The sequence below is a fragment of the Dromiciops gliroides genome, chromosome 1, assembly GCF_019393635.1.
Source record: "Dromiciops gliroides isolate mDroGli1 chromosome 1, mDroGli1.pri, whole genome shotgun sequence".
NCBI classification, from domain to species: Eukaryota; Metazoa; Chordata; class Mammalia; order Microbiotheria; family Microbiotheriidae; genus Dromiciops; species Dromiciops gliroides.
Window position 1 is genome coordinate 63,453,667 of NC_057861.1, and position 14,645 is coordinate 63,468,311.

General features: G+C 43.7%; 4 non-coding genes across 4 annotated transcripts; 2 read left to right on the forward strand and 2 right to left on the reverse strand.

Annotated features, from left to right (window-relative positions):
* Positions 1 to 5,252: 5,252 nt before the first annotated feature.
* Positions 5,253 to 5,324, reverse strand: TRNAP-AGG. The gene has a single exon. It is a non-coding gene; the product is annotated as a tRNA-Pro (tRNA).
* Positions 5,325 to 7,684: 2,360 nt separating this feature from the next.
* Positions 7,685 to 7,757, reverse strand: TRNAV-AAC. Its single transcript has one exon. It is a non-coding gene; the product is annotated as a tRNA-Val (tRNA).
* A 1,179-nt stretch (positions 7,758 to 8,936) lies between these two features.
* Positions 8,937 to 9,009, forward strand: TRNAV-AAC. The gene has a single exon. It is a non-coding gene; the product is annotated as a tRNA-Val (tRNA).
* A 1,926-nt stretch (positions 9,010 to 10,935) lies between these two features.
* On the forward strand, positions 10,936 to 11,007 carry TRNAP-AGG. Its single transcript has one exon. It is a non-coding gene; the product is annotated as a tRNA-Pro (tRNA).
* The last annotated feature ends 3,638 nt before the right edge of the window (positions 11,008 to 14,645 follow it).

Genomic DNA, 14,645 nt, shown 5'->3' on the forward strand with positions numbered 1-14,645 from the left:
ATGAATCGAGTAAGATGAAATTCAACTGGTTTAAAGGTAAAGTCTTAAACTTGGGAAGAAAAAACTTCAATGACAGAAGTGAACACTTTAAATCCTATGGCAAAAAAGGCATATCAGTATTGTAATGGGGGAAATGGGGTACAGGGTTTGGTTAGGGGTTGGGTTCTTAGGAATTCCTCTTTAAAGAATTACACTCTCTTGCACACAAAAGTAGTTAGAATAAGGTGGTAGTTTATTTAGGGGCAAGGGAAGGGGGTGGGTGGGAAGGAAACCATGAAAGAAATCCTTGGACTTCTCATGGGGAGATAGGCACAAAGCACGTGGCTCAGAGGTACCAATCTCCTCGAACAGGACGCTGGCAGGTACTTTTATAGAGGACTGATGGGGGTGGACCATCTGCCTGTGGAAAGTTCCTTTAGTGAGGGAGGACCATCCCCCACTGGTGGTAGCTGGGGGAATTGGGTGTGGGGTGGCCACAGATCTCTCTTCAGGACACAAAGGCCGCAGCCACACCCAAATTTATCTCCCCGGGGTAAGGGAGACCAGAATGAAGGGTGGAGGGCCCAAAGCTAGCTCAGTCCAAACTGGTTCTGCTTATCTCTCTAGGGTATCTGTCCTCTGGTTTAGGTTTCTCAAGGAGAAGATTCCTTGATGTGCCCAAGAGAAGTTCTGGGGTGCTTTGCACCCCATGACAGTATGATTGGCTATGTAATAACATTTTTCAATATAGTTCAAATAGTGAAATTAAATTAAACCTTTTTTTTTGTAATTGAAAATGGAGATCTGTCATATGGGGGCGGGGTGCAAAATCCTTTTCCCTTTGCCGTCCTTAAAGGTGTCCTTTTATGCTTTTATAGGGAGGTAAGTGGCGGAGTATATCCCAGCAATCCTTTGTCTTTTGGTATACTCCCTCCTTTCTTCTTTCCTCACATTAAGACGTTGACTACTTAAATCCTCCTCTCTGCCCCAGTACCCACACCTAGAATGCTCTCTATTTTCACATCTGATTTTGGAATGTCTAATTTTCTTGAAGACGGAGGTGAAGTGCCCCTTCATACAAGAAGGCTTTCCTGGTCCCACCCTCCCCATCTTTCACAGTTTTGAATTCCCCCCACCCTACGAAATTAATTTGCATACATTCTGTATTTATTTATCCTTGTACTTGTTGATTTTCGGTTGGATTGAATTTAAATTGAAATAATCTGGGACAGCTAGGTAGCACAGTGAATAAAGCACCGTCCCTGGATTCAGGAGGACCCGAGTTCAAATCCGACCTCAGACACTTAACAATTACTAGCTGTGTGACCCTGGGCGGCAAGTCACTTAACCCCAACTGCCTCACCAAAAATAAAAAATAAATAAATTGAAATAATCTGAGAATCAAAGGCACAATAATCCTGGGCGTGAAGCGATTTCCACACCACCTTGCTTTCAGTTCAGTACTTACAGCCATTATATGGGGAAACAATTCCTGTGGAGGCAGAGCCAGTTATCCCCACCAACTTCCCATCAATAACTATATAAACCAGCCTATCTGAAGCAGCAAGGCACCCTAAGGGAGAGAAAAGAGGAAGCATATGACACACAAATCATCACCACCACCTTGATCATCTCACCTCCGCTCAGATTCTGATGGAGACAGCCCAGAACCCTGTACCCCAAAGCCTTGGAAATAACAATGCTTCCATCCCAGTGACCTCAGCTACAATTCTGGGAAGCAATCCCTGTAGAGATGAACCTGGCAACTGATCATGAAGGTGCTACTACAGCTACTGGAGAAAGTTCTTGCCCCCAGAATCTTTGGCACTTTCAAATGGTTCAACATCAGAAATTTATGTTTCATCAGTGGAAGTGACATTAAAGAAGAGGATTGATTAACATCTGCTTTGATGCTGAACCCTAAGAACCATGGACTTTTCCCATTTAACTTAATTGAAAACTGTCTGGTGTGTTGTCTCCCCCATTAGAATGTAAAAGTTCTTTGAGAACTGGAACTGTCTTATTTATTTGTGTCTCCAGTGCTTTGCAAATAGTAAGTGCTTCATAAATGTTTGTTTGTTTGATTGACTTATTAATTGATTGATTGATTTATTCTTCTAGTAGGATATCAGCTCCTCTAGGTCAGGAACTATTTCATTTTCATATCCTCAGTACCCAGCCTAGTATTTGGCATATGTGGGCACTTTACATAATTTCCTGTTAATTGTTGAATCAAAAAGCCTCTCTATTAGTTTTTGCCAGCTCTTACCCCAAAACAACCATTCTTCTTTGTACCCCATAAATTAGTAGCCAGATCTGCTGTATGTGTAAACAAAATTGGCTTGCTCACTGATGCAACCTCTCTTAACTGACACCTGAAACATTTAGGGATTTGGGATCTCTCCCCTATTCTAAGTGGCCAACAGATGTGCCCCTGCAGTTTACCAGTCAATCTCTCTTTCTCCCTCAATCCAAATTCCATATCTTTCCTTTTATTGTAAATCCAGGACCCTTTGGGGAAGGGGAGCAGTCAGGTTGCTGGAAAAGTGTTCCTCTCTAATCCTTATTGATTATATGAGTGACACCTAACTTCTCATTCTGTCTCAGATGACCATTTGTGGGAAAATCAGTGCTGAATAATAGGGCAAGGCAGGTCTAATTAATGATAAAAATTAATATTTATATAACACTTTAAGGCTTGCAAGTATTTGCAGTGGGAGAAAACACTATTTTACAAAGCACGTGGGTGTTTATTTTATGAGGAGAAATCAGATGGACTTTTTTCTTTATAGCAAATGCTCAAAGTCTTCTGTGGGGATAGGAGGGGACTGATTGCCCAGAGGGTGGGCAATGAGGAGAGAGAAATTTCAATAATCTCCTAAATAGTACAAGGTCTTTATCCAGATTCTGGGGATCAGTTAAATTGTAGATGAAAAAAGTATGAAAATAAAATAGGTTGCCCCCTCTTTGACAGTCAGATGTGCAGTGAGAATTCTAAATGAGAATCATGTCCCTACAGCAGATTCATTCACTATATTTATACACAGGTAGATCTTAAACCCCCAGGATTTTAGTGTGCCGTTTTGTTTAAAAACATTTCTTTAGGAAAACGTATATAAAAATAATACACCCTCCCCCCCATAATGCTCCACCTAGCTAAAGCTAATTAGTCTGGGCTCCTTCTTGGAAGTTTTGAACAAAGGGTACCAACCACTGACTGAGTTCAGCAAGAGAAAACCACAGGGCAAAGGGGTAGGAAAGAAATGGAATTGAATTAAAACAGCTGATATTGGTAGGGAATAATTCTGTGTAAAATAAGTGGGGTAAGCATGTATCATCTCTAAGATCCAGCTCTAACATTTTACAAAATGTCCAAATATGTTGTAATTGAAAGATATCCCACTCTATGAGGAAAATATGTTATGGTTTTCTGAAAAATTCAGTTACCCAGGCCACAAAAAGTGGGTAATTTAGAAAATCAGGAGAATGCCCTAATATGTGTAATCAGGAAATGAGCATATATAGGTTCATGTTCACATATACTCTAGGAAGGTGTTGTGACTGGGTTCTTTGTTCTAATTGTAGGATCCTCTGAAAAGTTACACACAATTCATACACTCCACCTCCTGCTAGTACCGGCTTGGTAGTACTGAATATTACAATATTACAGTGGTCGGGGTGATCTCAGTATTCATAGATGGCAGAAATTCTCTCCCATAGTAGCCTCTTTGCATCCAACCTGAGCTGCGGATTCTTTTCCTTTTTTACGTTTTGCTTGTCTTCTATCACAACGCCCTCACTTAATGGCATAGACGGAAGTCATAGAAAGTAGACATATAGTTTAATAACAATAACAAATAGTTTAAAAGCATAGACCACTGTTCAGCAAAGCAGCCCAGGGTGCACTCGGACTCCCAGCCAAGGGAGGGTGTTTGGACAGGTCACCTGGACTACAGGCTTCTCTTCTCACCTGCAGCAGCTGGCTCACTCTCATCTCTAAGCTCCTCCTCTCTGTCCTCTTGCTCAACTTTTCCTCCGGGTTTTCTACTAAGTGTTTCTTCGTGGTCTTCATTGAGCCCTTGAAGAAAAAAGGAAAGAGATTTTGGATCCAGTGCTGTGACTTGGAATTGCTTGGACGGTGTTGCGGAGAGGATGAAGAAAAGTGGCCAAGATTTCGGCTTCCCACCTATGTCATCTTTGTTTCGGGACTCTACACTCATTGCAACGTCAGCGGCCTAGCTCGAAACCCCTCCACTTTAGTTCATTAACATATCTAAGGACGAGTATTAATGAAAATGCTACTTATTGCAAATCTAGGGTACTGTTATTAAGCGCTGGGCGAGACAAAAAAACAAGCAAAAAACCCGAAACAAACCTAAAAGACACGGAGTCTGTTAACTGAGCAGTTATGATATACTTGGAACCATAAGTTGTGCACACACTGACACCTAAGGGTTAATGAGAAGAGTGTCCTTCAATGTGTCTTGGATAAGGTTGAGGAAATGAAAGGAAGGAAAGCAGGCAGGCGGGCAGGCAGGAGGGACTGTTTCCCCCGCCTCTGTGGCTTTAGTTAATGCACTAAAAGGGAAGCACGTTCTCTGCCGAACTTCATTCTTCTTCATTTCCCAACAGTTTCTCTTGGTGTCCCCTAGTGGGTCTAGGCTAAGAAAACTGGACTAGTTTGCCTAATAGTGATAGTGATACGGGTAAAAATGTAGCATTTTATAGAGTTCCTAAAGGTTTGCAGAATACTTTACAAAGATTATCCATGTTATGACCACAGTAATTGGCCCGTGGTTATAGTTCTAGTGTCTACGGCCTCATTTGAACTGGAGCTTTTCTGATTTCAGGCTCAGCTTTCCATCCTTTGCACCATCCCCGAGGGGAGACTATCTGCTTGTTCAGGGGACAACCTTATCTAGTGGGAAAATCGGGGCTGTGAATAATTGGAAGGGTCGGTCAGATAGGCAAGCCTCCGAGGACGCACAAGGGTGGGGAGGAAGGACCTTCCTTCAAAAACGAACGTATTTTTACTGCCAAAAGAGCATTTCCTCAAGGCCCGTAAGTGGGTGTTGGCCCGTGAAGTCAAATGGACACTCCTTTAGAGTCTCTGGTGGACACAGAGCAGGGGTCTAGTGAGCCAGGTAGGGAAGAGGAGGTGCGGTGTGGTGGGCTTGTGAAGGTCTGGAAATTCCAAACTTGTCAAGTACTCACTTCACAAAGGTCTCCCAAATGTCAGACCTTGAGTCGTTCTGTGGAGGCCAAAATTCAAAGGGCTCGTCCGGGATTTGAACCCGGGACCTCTCGCACCCTAAGCGAGAATCATACCCCTAGACCAACGAGCCGACACACTCACGGTCAAGAAACTCTCCTCTTCCCTCCCAATCGCTCCACCTACTCCAAATTCCGAAACAACAGTCTTCTCAGTTAACAACTCATAGTCTCTCCCTATTAACCAAGCACGACTCACGGATCCAACATTCACTGACTACACTACACCACCAAGTACTTACTTCTTCTCTATCCAGGGGACCCTTAGCCTAAAAGCACCTACTTAGTCTAGAGCCACCAAACACACGACGCCTAATGTGGGTTAACCATACCCAACCGGGGTGGCGGGGAGGGGAGGGGAGGGGAGGGGAGAAGGGGGGCGGGGAAGGCTTGACCTTAAGGGTTTCTACCTGTAATCCCAGCTACCCAGGAAACTAGGAAGGAGAATTAATTACAAGATTTCATCTTGACCGTGTTATCTATCCCATGCCTCTCCAACTTTCCCCAGGGATTCGAGTGCTTGCTCACGTTGTTTTCTACCCCAGATTTCACCATTTCATTGGCAACAGACGCCAGACCGTTGCCCATTCTGAGGCGTCCAACCATTAGTTAGACTGACCCTCAGAAAAACACAGATGAGGGCGGATGGCATTGCAGGAACAGGGAACAGACAGCCTGTGCTATTGCGCCCGGTCGGAGGACAGTAAGGCCGTGGCTGCCCGCTTACAGAAGCTTGGAGGCAAGATGCGGCCAGCGTCCTTTGCTGAACTCATTACTTTTCCCAAAAAACTTCCTCCCTCTTCTCCCATTCTTCCAGTCACCCAGGGTCACAACCTCACATCCTCGATTCTCCAAGTCTCAAATAATTTATATAGTATTGGGATTAATTGTTCTTTAAATGTTTGGTAGAATTCACTTGTGAATCCATTTGGTCCTGGGGACTTTTTCTTAGGAAGTTCATTGGTGGCTTGTTCAATTTCTTTTCTAAAATTGGGTTAAGTATTTCGTTTCTTCTGTTAATCTGGGTAATTTATATTTTTGTAGATATTCATCCATTTAATTTAGATTGTCAAGTTTATTGGCATATAACTGGGCAAAATAGTTGCTAACAATTGTCTTAATTTCTTCTTCATTAGTGGTGAGTTCATTCCTTTCATTTTTGAAACTAGTAATTTGGTTTTCTCCTTTCCTTTTTTAAAAATCAAATTAACCAATGGTTTATCTATGCTTTTTTTTTCATAAAACCAGTTTCTAATTTTATCAATGGTTTTCTTACTTTCAATTTTATTAATCTCTCCTTTGATTTTCGGGATTTCCAATTTAGTGTTTAGTTGAGGATTTTTAATTTGTTCATTTTCTAGGTTTTTTTTGTTGCTGTTGTTGTTGTTGTTGTTGTTGTTGCATGTCCAATTCATTGGTCTGCTTTTTTTCTATTTTATTGATGTAAGCAGTTAGAGATATAAAATTTTCCCTGAGTACCATTTTGACCGCATCCCATAAATTTTGACCTGATTTCTCATCATTGTCATTTTCTTTAATGAAATTATCGATTGTTTCTTTGATTTGTTCTTTGACCCACTTGTTTTTTAGGATCAGATTATTTAATCTCCAATTGATTTTTAATCTTTTTTTCAATTGTCCATTATTGAATGTAATTTTTATTGCATTATGATCTGAAAAGGGTGTGTTTATTATTTCTGCTTTTATACCTTTGTAACATCTCTCTTACATAAACTTCCATCATTCTGATGCTGGTCTTCATCGTCTCACCGCCTGCTTTTCTAGTCTTCGTACACATCGGACCGTGGCCTCCTTGGCAGCTTTTCCGGATTCCCCTTAATGCTGCTAATGCCTTCCCTCAATTGATCGTCTCCTCGATTCAACCCTTGTATGTGATGTTTGTACATAGTTGTCTGCATGTTGTCTCTTCCATAAGACAGTGAGCTTCTTGAGATCAGGGACTTTAAAATAATTTGTTTTTTATTGGGGGTGGTTGGCATGTAGTAGGTGCTTGTTTGTTAACTGGGTTTCCCCTACCTTCTAGACTCTACTCAGGAGCCTATTCTTCCCTGAAAGAGTTCCAGATCTCTGGAACTAAAAAGGATTCTGTTAACTCCTGAAATGATCCTTCGAAGATTTCCTTTTTCTCCAGTGACTCTCCATTTCTCTACCGTTTGTCTGTTCGTGTCCTCTACCACTCAGTGTAATGTAGGTAATCCCCTTGTGGGCAGATAATTCATCATCTTGATCTGCTGTTGGCGTAGTAGAGCCTCTCTGGCCCTTACTAAATACCTAATTGAATTCGACTGTTCCCCTTTCCTTGCTTCCCATGGGATGCTCCCTTTCAAAATATTCCCAGTATAGAAAGCGAGAGAGTCTCTGCCCTTCTGTACTGAAAAGTCAGCTCGCTCGTTCTCTTATCCGAAAAAAATATTGTTTCCGCCCGGTTTCGAACCGGGGACCTTTCGCGTGTTAGGCGAACGTGATAACCACTACACTACGGAAACCCATCTCACAAACCGGGTGCCCAAGTGAAGACTCTTAAAGGAATTGAGACATAGCATATTAAAAACTTCGCTCCTAGCACAGGCTTGTACTGGGCACCGTGGGTTAGGAACACCTCCACCGAAAGTTTCACTTGAGTCCGGCTTGAAAGGATATAGGAGAGGGCGGCTAGTTGGTACGGTGGTACGGTGGATAAAGCACCGGCCCTGGATTCGGGAGGACCTGAGTTCAAATTCGACCTCAGATACTTGATACTAGCTGTGTGACCCTGGGCAAGTCACTTAACCCTCATTACCAAAACAAAAAAGGAAAAAAAAAGAAAGGATATAAGGAGGCATTCAATAAACGACCGGATGAAGTACTAAGGTAGGTAAATTCAGGAGTGTTAAAGGGTAGAAGTCTCAGTTTCAGATAGAAATTATTCTCTCCCAAGGCCTGAGATATCTCAGTCTCGTTGGTTATTTGGAACCAGTAACTACACCTAAAAGCAGGAAACGAGAAGATTGTGAGACATCCCCATCTAAGAGCTTCACCATGATGGAGAGGCAGTAGTAGGGTGATGTTTTGCCCGGATCTCGCAGGGTGTGGGGACTTCCTTTACTCTCCTGTCAGTATAACCTTGGAAGCAGACCATCTTAATTTTTCTCTAACCATTTCTCAGATATATCGGAAGTTCTGGTGACTAGACAGAGTCCTGAGCAGGAAGAGGTTTATGAAGCAAATCCCTGAGAAAGGACAGTCTGCTCTCTAACGAGTACTGTCCTGGACGCTACAGGAGATCCCCAACTCTTTAAAAAAAAATTAATAACACAACTCTTAAATAAAGACACAAGCTCCCGTTACTTTGGAGCTAGAGCCCGGTAGCAAGCGCTGCCCTAACTTGATCTTCTTTCCCACCCAGACCAGCCTCCTTCACAGTCTCCATAATTTACCAAGGTCATTCTTGACTAGCTTTGCTGCCCTGAAGGCCCGTCTCTGCAAGCTTTAAAAGGCATGAAGAAAGCTCTCTCCCTCAAACCCGTTGAATGTCCTTCCCTTTACTTAATCCCAACTCAAATGGCTTGTCCTCAATGGGTGTTGCCATTAAGTTATTGTACCCAATACTAGGAACGAGGTTTTTAAATATGAACAGTCCAGATTTCTTCAAGAGGTTTTACTTGCGTAGGTGCTTTGTTAGATGGGTTTCCGTAGTGTAGTGGTTATCACGTTCGCCTAACACGCGAAAGGTCCCCGGTTCGAAACCGGGCGGAAACAAGATTCCTTTTGGATAAGCCAGAACGAATGGGCCGACTTTTCACAATAGAAGGACAGACCCTCTCGCTTTCTATACCATGAATACATTAAAAGGGAGAGTCCCGTGGGAAACAAGGAAAGAGGAACAGTTGGATTCAATAGGTTTTTAGTAAGGGCCAGCAATGTACGAGGCACTACTGTGTTGAACCCTCAACACCAAACAGCAGATCAAAATGACGAATTATCTGACCACAAGGGGATTACTTACATTATACTGAGTGGTAGAGGACACGAACAGACAAATGGCAGAGAAGATGGATCATTTCAGGAGTCAACAGAATCCTTTTTAGTTCCAGATTTCTGGAACTCTTTCAGGGAAGAAAAGGCTCCTGAGTAGAGCCTAGGAGGTAAGGGAAGCCCAGTTAACAAACAAGCGCCTACTACGTGCCATCCACTGTTCTGAGTGCTAGGGAGACAAAGAAAGACACCCCCCCCCCCAATAAAAAACAATTTTTTTTTTAAAGTACCTGATCTCGGGGCAGCTAGGTGGCGCAGTAGATAGAGCACTGGTCTTGGATTCAGGAAGACCTTAGTTCAAATCCAGCCTCAGACACTTGACACGTACTAGCTGTGTGACCCTGGGCAAGTCACTTAACCCTCATTGCCCCGCCAAATATATAAAAAAAATTAAAAGTACCTGATCTCAAGAAGCTCACTTTCGTATGGAAGAGACAATATGCAGACAACTGTGTACAAACACCACATACACAGGATGAATCAAGGAGACAATCGATTGAGGGAAGGCATTAGCAGCATTACGGGGAATCGGGAAAGGCTGTCAAGGAGGCCATTGAATCTCAGAGTACGTGGACGTACCGAGGTGTAGAAAGGCTAGAGAGTCAGGGGGTGGGTGAGGTGATGAAGACCAGCAACAGAGTGATGGAAGCTTTAGAAGAAAGAAGTGGTCACGTAAGAGATATGTTACAGACGTAAAATCGACAGGACTTGGGAATTAATTGCCTATGGAGAGACAGGGTCAGAGAAAGAGAGAGATAGAGAGACAGAGTCAGAGGAAGAGACAGGCAGAGTGAGAGACTGAGAAAGACAGAGACAGACACACACAGAAAGACGGAGAGACTGTGGAGTCGAGGGTGTGAGGTTATGAGCCTGGGTGACTGGAAGGATGGTGGTTCCCTCGGCGATAACTAGAGAAGTTAAGAAGAGGGAGGAAGTTTTTTGGGAAAAGTAATGAGTTCAGCAAAGGACGCTGGCCGCATCTTGCCTCCAAGCTTCTGTAAGCGGGCAGCCACGGCCTTACTGTCCTCCGACCGGGCGCAATAGCACAGGCTGTCTGTTCCCTGTTCCTGCAATGCCATCCGCCCTCATCTGTGTTTTTCTGAGGGTCAGTCTAACTAATGGTTGGACGCCTCAGAATGGGCAACGGTCTGGCGTCTGTTGCCAATGAAGGGGTGAAATCTGGGGTAGAAAACAACGTGAGCAAGCACTCGAATCCCTGGGGAAAGTTGGAGAGGCATGGGATAGATAACACGGTCAAGATGAAATCTTGTAATTAATTCTCCTTCCTAGTTTCCTGGGTAGCTGGGATTACAGGTAGAAACCCTTAAGGTCAAGCCTTCCCCGCCCCCCTTCTCCCCTCCCCTCCCCTCCCCTCCCCGCCACCCCGGTTGGGTATGGTTAACCCACATTAGGCGTCGTGTGTTTGGTGGCTCTAGACTAAGTAGGTGCTTTTAGGCTAAGGGTCCCCTGGATAGAGAAGAAGTAAGTACTTGGTGGTGTAGTGTAGTCAGTGAATGTTGGATCCGTGAGTCGTGCTTGGTTAATAGGGAGAGACTATGAGTTGTTAACTGAGAAGACTGTTGTTTCGGAATTTGGAGTAGGTGGAGCGATTGGGAGGGAAGAGGAGAGTTTCTTGACCGTGAGTGTGTCGGCTCGTTGGTCTAGGGGTATGATTCTCGCTTAGGGTGCGAGAGGTCCCGGGTTCAAATCCCGGACGAGCCCTTTGAATTTTGGCCTCCACAGAACGACTCAAGGTCTGACATTTGGGAGACCTTTGTGAAGTGAGTACTTGACAAGTTTGGAATTTCCAGACCTTCACAAGCCCACCACACCGCACCTCCTCTTCCCTACCTGGCTCACTAGACCCCTGCTCTGTGTCCACCAGAGACTCTAAAGGAGTGTCCATTTGACTTCACGGGCCAACACCCACTTATGGGCCTTGAGGAAATGCTCTTTTGGCAGTAAAAATACGTTCGTTTTTGAAGGAAGGTCCTTCCTCCCCACCCTTGTGCGTCCTCGGAGGCTTGCCTATCTGACCGACCCTTCCAATTATTCACAGCCCCGATTTTCCCACTAGATAAGGTTGTCCCCTGAACAAGCAGATAGTCTCCCCTCGGGGATGGTGCAAAGGATGGAAAGCTGAGCCTGAAATCAGAAAAGCTCCAGTTCAAATGAGGCCGTAGACACTAGAACTATAACCACGGGCCAATTACTGTGGTCATAACATGGATAATCTTTGTAAAGTATTCTGCAAACCTTTAGGAACTCTATAAAATGCTACATTTTTACCCGTATCACTATCACTATTAGGCAAACTAGTCCAGTTTTCTTAGCCTAGACTGGAATCAGAAAGCTGAGACTGGAATCAGAAAAGCTTCAGTTGTTCTTGCTGACTCTAAGTCCAGAGTTCTGCTCACTACAACACCTAGTTGCTTCTTTGTCTCGATTAGAGTTAAACCGTACCGGATCAATTACCCACAAAAATTAGAAGTACCACTTAAAGTAAAGAAACAAAGTGAATGCCTTACTTCAAGCTTCATAAAGGTTGAAAAGTTGGGTAGGATTCGAATTTGTGCGAGCAAACCCGGATGTCCAGTCCATCTCCTTAAGCACTAAACCGAAGTTACCAGAGATAATGTCTTTACCGCAACTTTTTAAGGTGTAGTGATTCTGTGTGGATCTACACAAGCAAACCTCAGTCCTTCTATCATTGACCACATCCTCTGATCTAGACTTTCTATGGCCAAAAGTTTTCTCTAACTAAGCCACCTTCGTACCTCTCCCGTAAAGCACAGATATTCCACTGATCGACCCCTGCAACCACGCTGTCCAGTTTCCCAGTAACTGACACAACTTCCTCTCCGAGTCTCCCATCTCCCACTCCTTCTTGCAATCCCTCCCACCTTATGCCTATCCATTTTGAATAGCTTCTGACCGAACTCTCGGAAATTCATTCATCATTCATTGAAAAATTATTGAGGGAGAGAAGCTCAGAGGTCTGGGCTACGTGCTAAGATTAGTTAAGCAAAATAGATTAACCAAGGTAATAATTTTTAGACAATTATTTTCATCAGAGAGCTTTTGTACCTCCTTTTCCATTTGGCCAAATTTTTTCAAGCTGTTGACTTTTTTCTCATGTCTTTCCTGCATCACCCTCATTTCTCTTTCCATTTTTTCCTCTACCTCTCTAACTTTATCTTTAAAGTCCTTTTTGAGTGCCTCTATGGCCTGAGACCAATTCATATTTTTCTTGAAATCTTTAGATATAGGGGCCCTGATGTTGACATCTTCCTCTGAGGGTGCCCCTTGGTCTTCCTTGTTACTGAAGAAACTTTCTATGGTCCTCATATTTCTCTATTGGCTCATCTTGCCTTTCTTTTACTTGACTTTTAGCTCCTTAAAGTGGGGCACTGTTTCCAGGTTGCACTATCCCAAGTTTAAGAAGTCCCAGGTGGTATGATTTAAGGAGAATCAAGTTCTTCATTCACCCGGCCTGTTTCCTGGTCCTAGATGACCCCAGACCAACTTGCTAATCAACCAGCTTTGTGTGTTGTGGTTGTTAGCTCTGACAAGCCTGTGCCCCTCCCCGACCTGGGCCACTGCTACTTGAGCCTACCTCCTGGTTCTCAGCAGGGGTGTAAAATCCAAGTTCTGCCGCAGCACCAGCATAGACCCCTGCCCAGGGCTCAGCCCACTCACCAGACTGTGAGCTTAGTTCCAGATGACACTGGCACTTCAGCTGATTCAGAGGCTCTGGGGGTCTCCTTCTCTGGTGAGGCCTTCCTGGGACTGGATCTGTGTCAGGGTGACTGTGGGATTGGGCTCAACTCCTGTATCAACACAGCAGCTCCCTCCTTCTGACCTTCCAAGCTGTTCTTGGTTAGAAGATTATTTCAGCACATTCTTCAGTGAGTTTTGCTGTTCTGGGCATTTTCCTATGAGGTTATTTGGATGTTTTTTGGAGCGATTGTGTCATGAGTTTGGGAGCTCACTGCCTTTCCTCTGACATCTTGGCTCCAACCTGGAAGTCCATGTCTCAATTTCCTTAACTATAAAATGGGGGTAATAATACCCCTTACCGCACAAGCCTGTTGTGGGGAATAAGTGTGATAAAATGTGTAAGGTGCTTAGCATAAGTACTATAATAATGCTTATTTCCTTATCTATTTTTTTCTGATGTTGTTACAGAGGTAGAGAAAGAATTTTGATCTTTCAATCTAAATCAATGTACAATTTACTGCTTAGAGATGTCAATGCAAGGATGAACATAGGGGAGAATAATGAAAAATAGGCCAGAAAACATGGTTTAGGAACAGAAAAAAAAGGCATTGTGTGTATTTGTGAAATATTATGCTCCAGGTTTATTGGGGAATGTTTTTTAGCTACTGCTCTTATTATACCATCTTAGCAAATGCTATTGCTTCGCTTTAATTGTACCACATTTTACCAGAAGCCTTTCCCAAAGCTAGTACCTTCCTTCTGTCATGGGGCGCAGAGCACCCCAGAATTTCTCTGGGGCACACTGAGGAATCTTCTCCTTGAGAAACTAAACCAGAGGACAGATAATGCCTAGAGAGATAAACTGAACCAAATCGGACTGAGCTAGTTTGGGATTCCTACCCTTCATTCTGGTCTCCCTTACCCTGGGGAGATAAGTTTGGGTGTGGCTTTGGCCTTTGTGTTCTGAAGAGGGATCCATAGCCACCCCTCACCCAATTCCTTTAGTCACTACCAGTGGGGGATGGTCCTCCACTGCTCACCCAATTCCCCCAGCTACCACCAATGGGGGATGGTCCTCCCTCACTAAAGGAACTTTCCACAGGCAGATGGTCCACCCCCATCAGTCCTCTATAAAAGTACCTTCCAGTCTCCTGTTGGAGGAGATTTGGTACCTCTGAGCCATGTGCTTTATGCCAAATCTCCCCATGAAAAGTCCAAGGATTTCTTTCATGGTTTCCCTCCCCCCACCCTTCCCTTCCCTTGTTCCTCAATAAACTATCACCTTATTCTAACTGCGTTTTGTGTGCAAGAGGGTGTAATTCTTTAAAGAGGAATTCCCAAGAACCCCAACCCCTAACCCAACCCGTACCCCATTTCCCACCATATCACTTCTGATGACTATCTCCAAATTATCTTGTATCTATCTTTTTATATTTATTAATATCCATGTTTTATATGTATATCTTTGATAACGTAAGCATATTGAGAATGGGGACTATGTATTTTTTTGCCTTTCTTTGTGCCCTCATTGCTTAGTACAGTGTCTGGTATTTGGCAGGTGCTTGTAATGGTGGGAAATGGGGTATGGGTTAGATCAGGGGTTGGGGTTCTTGGGAATTCCTCTTTAAAGAATTACACCC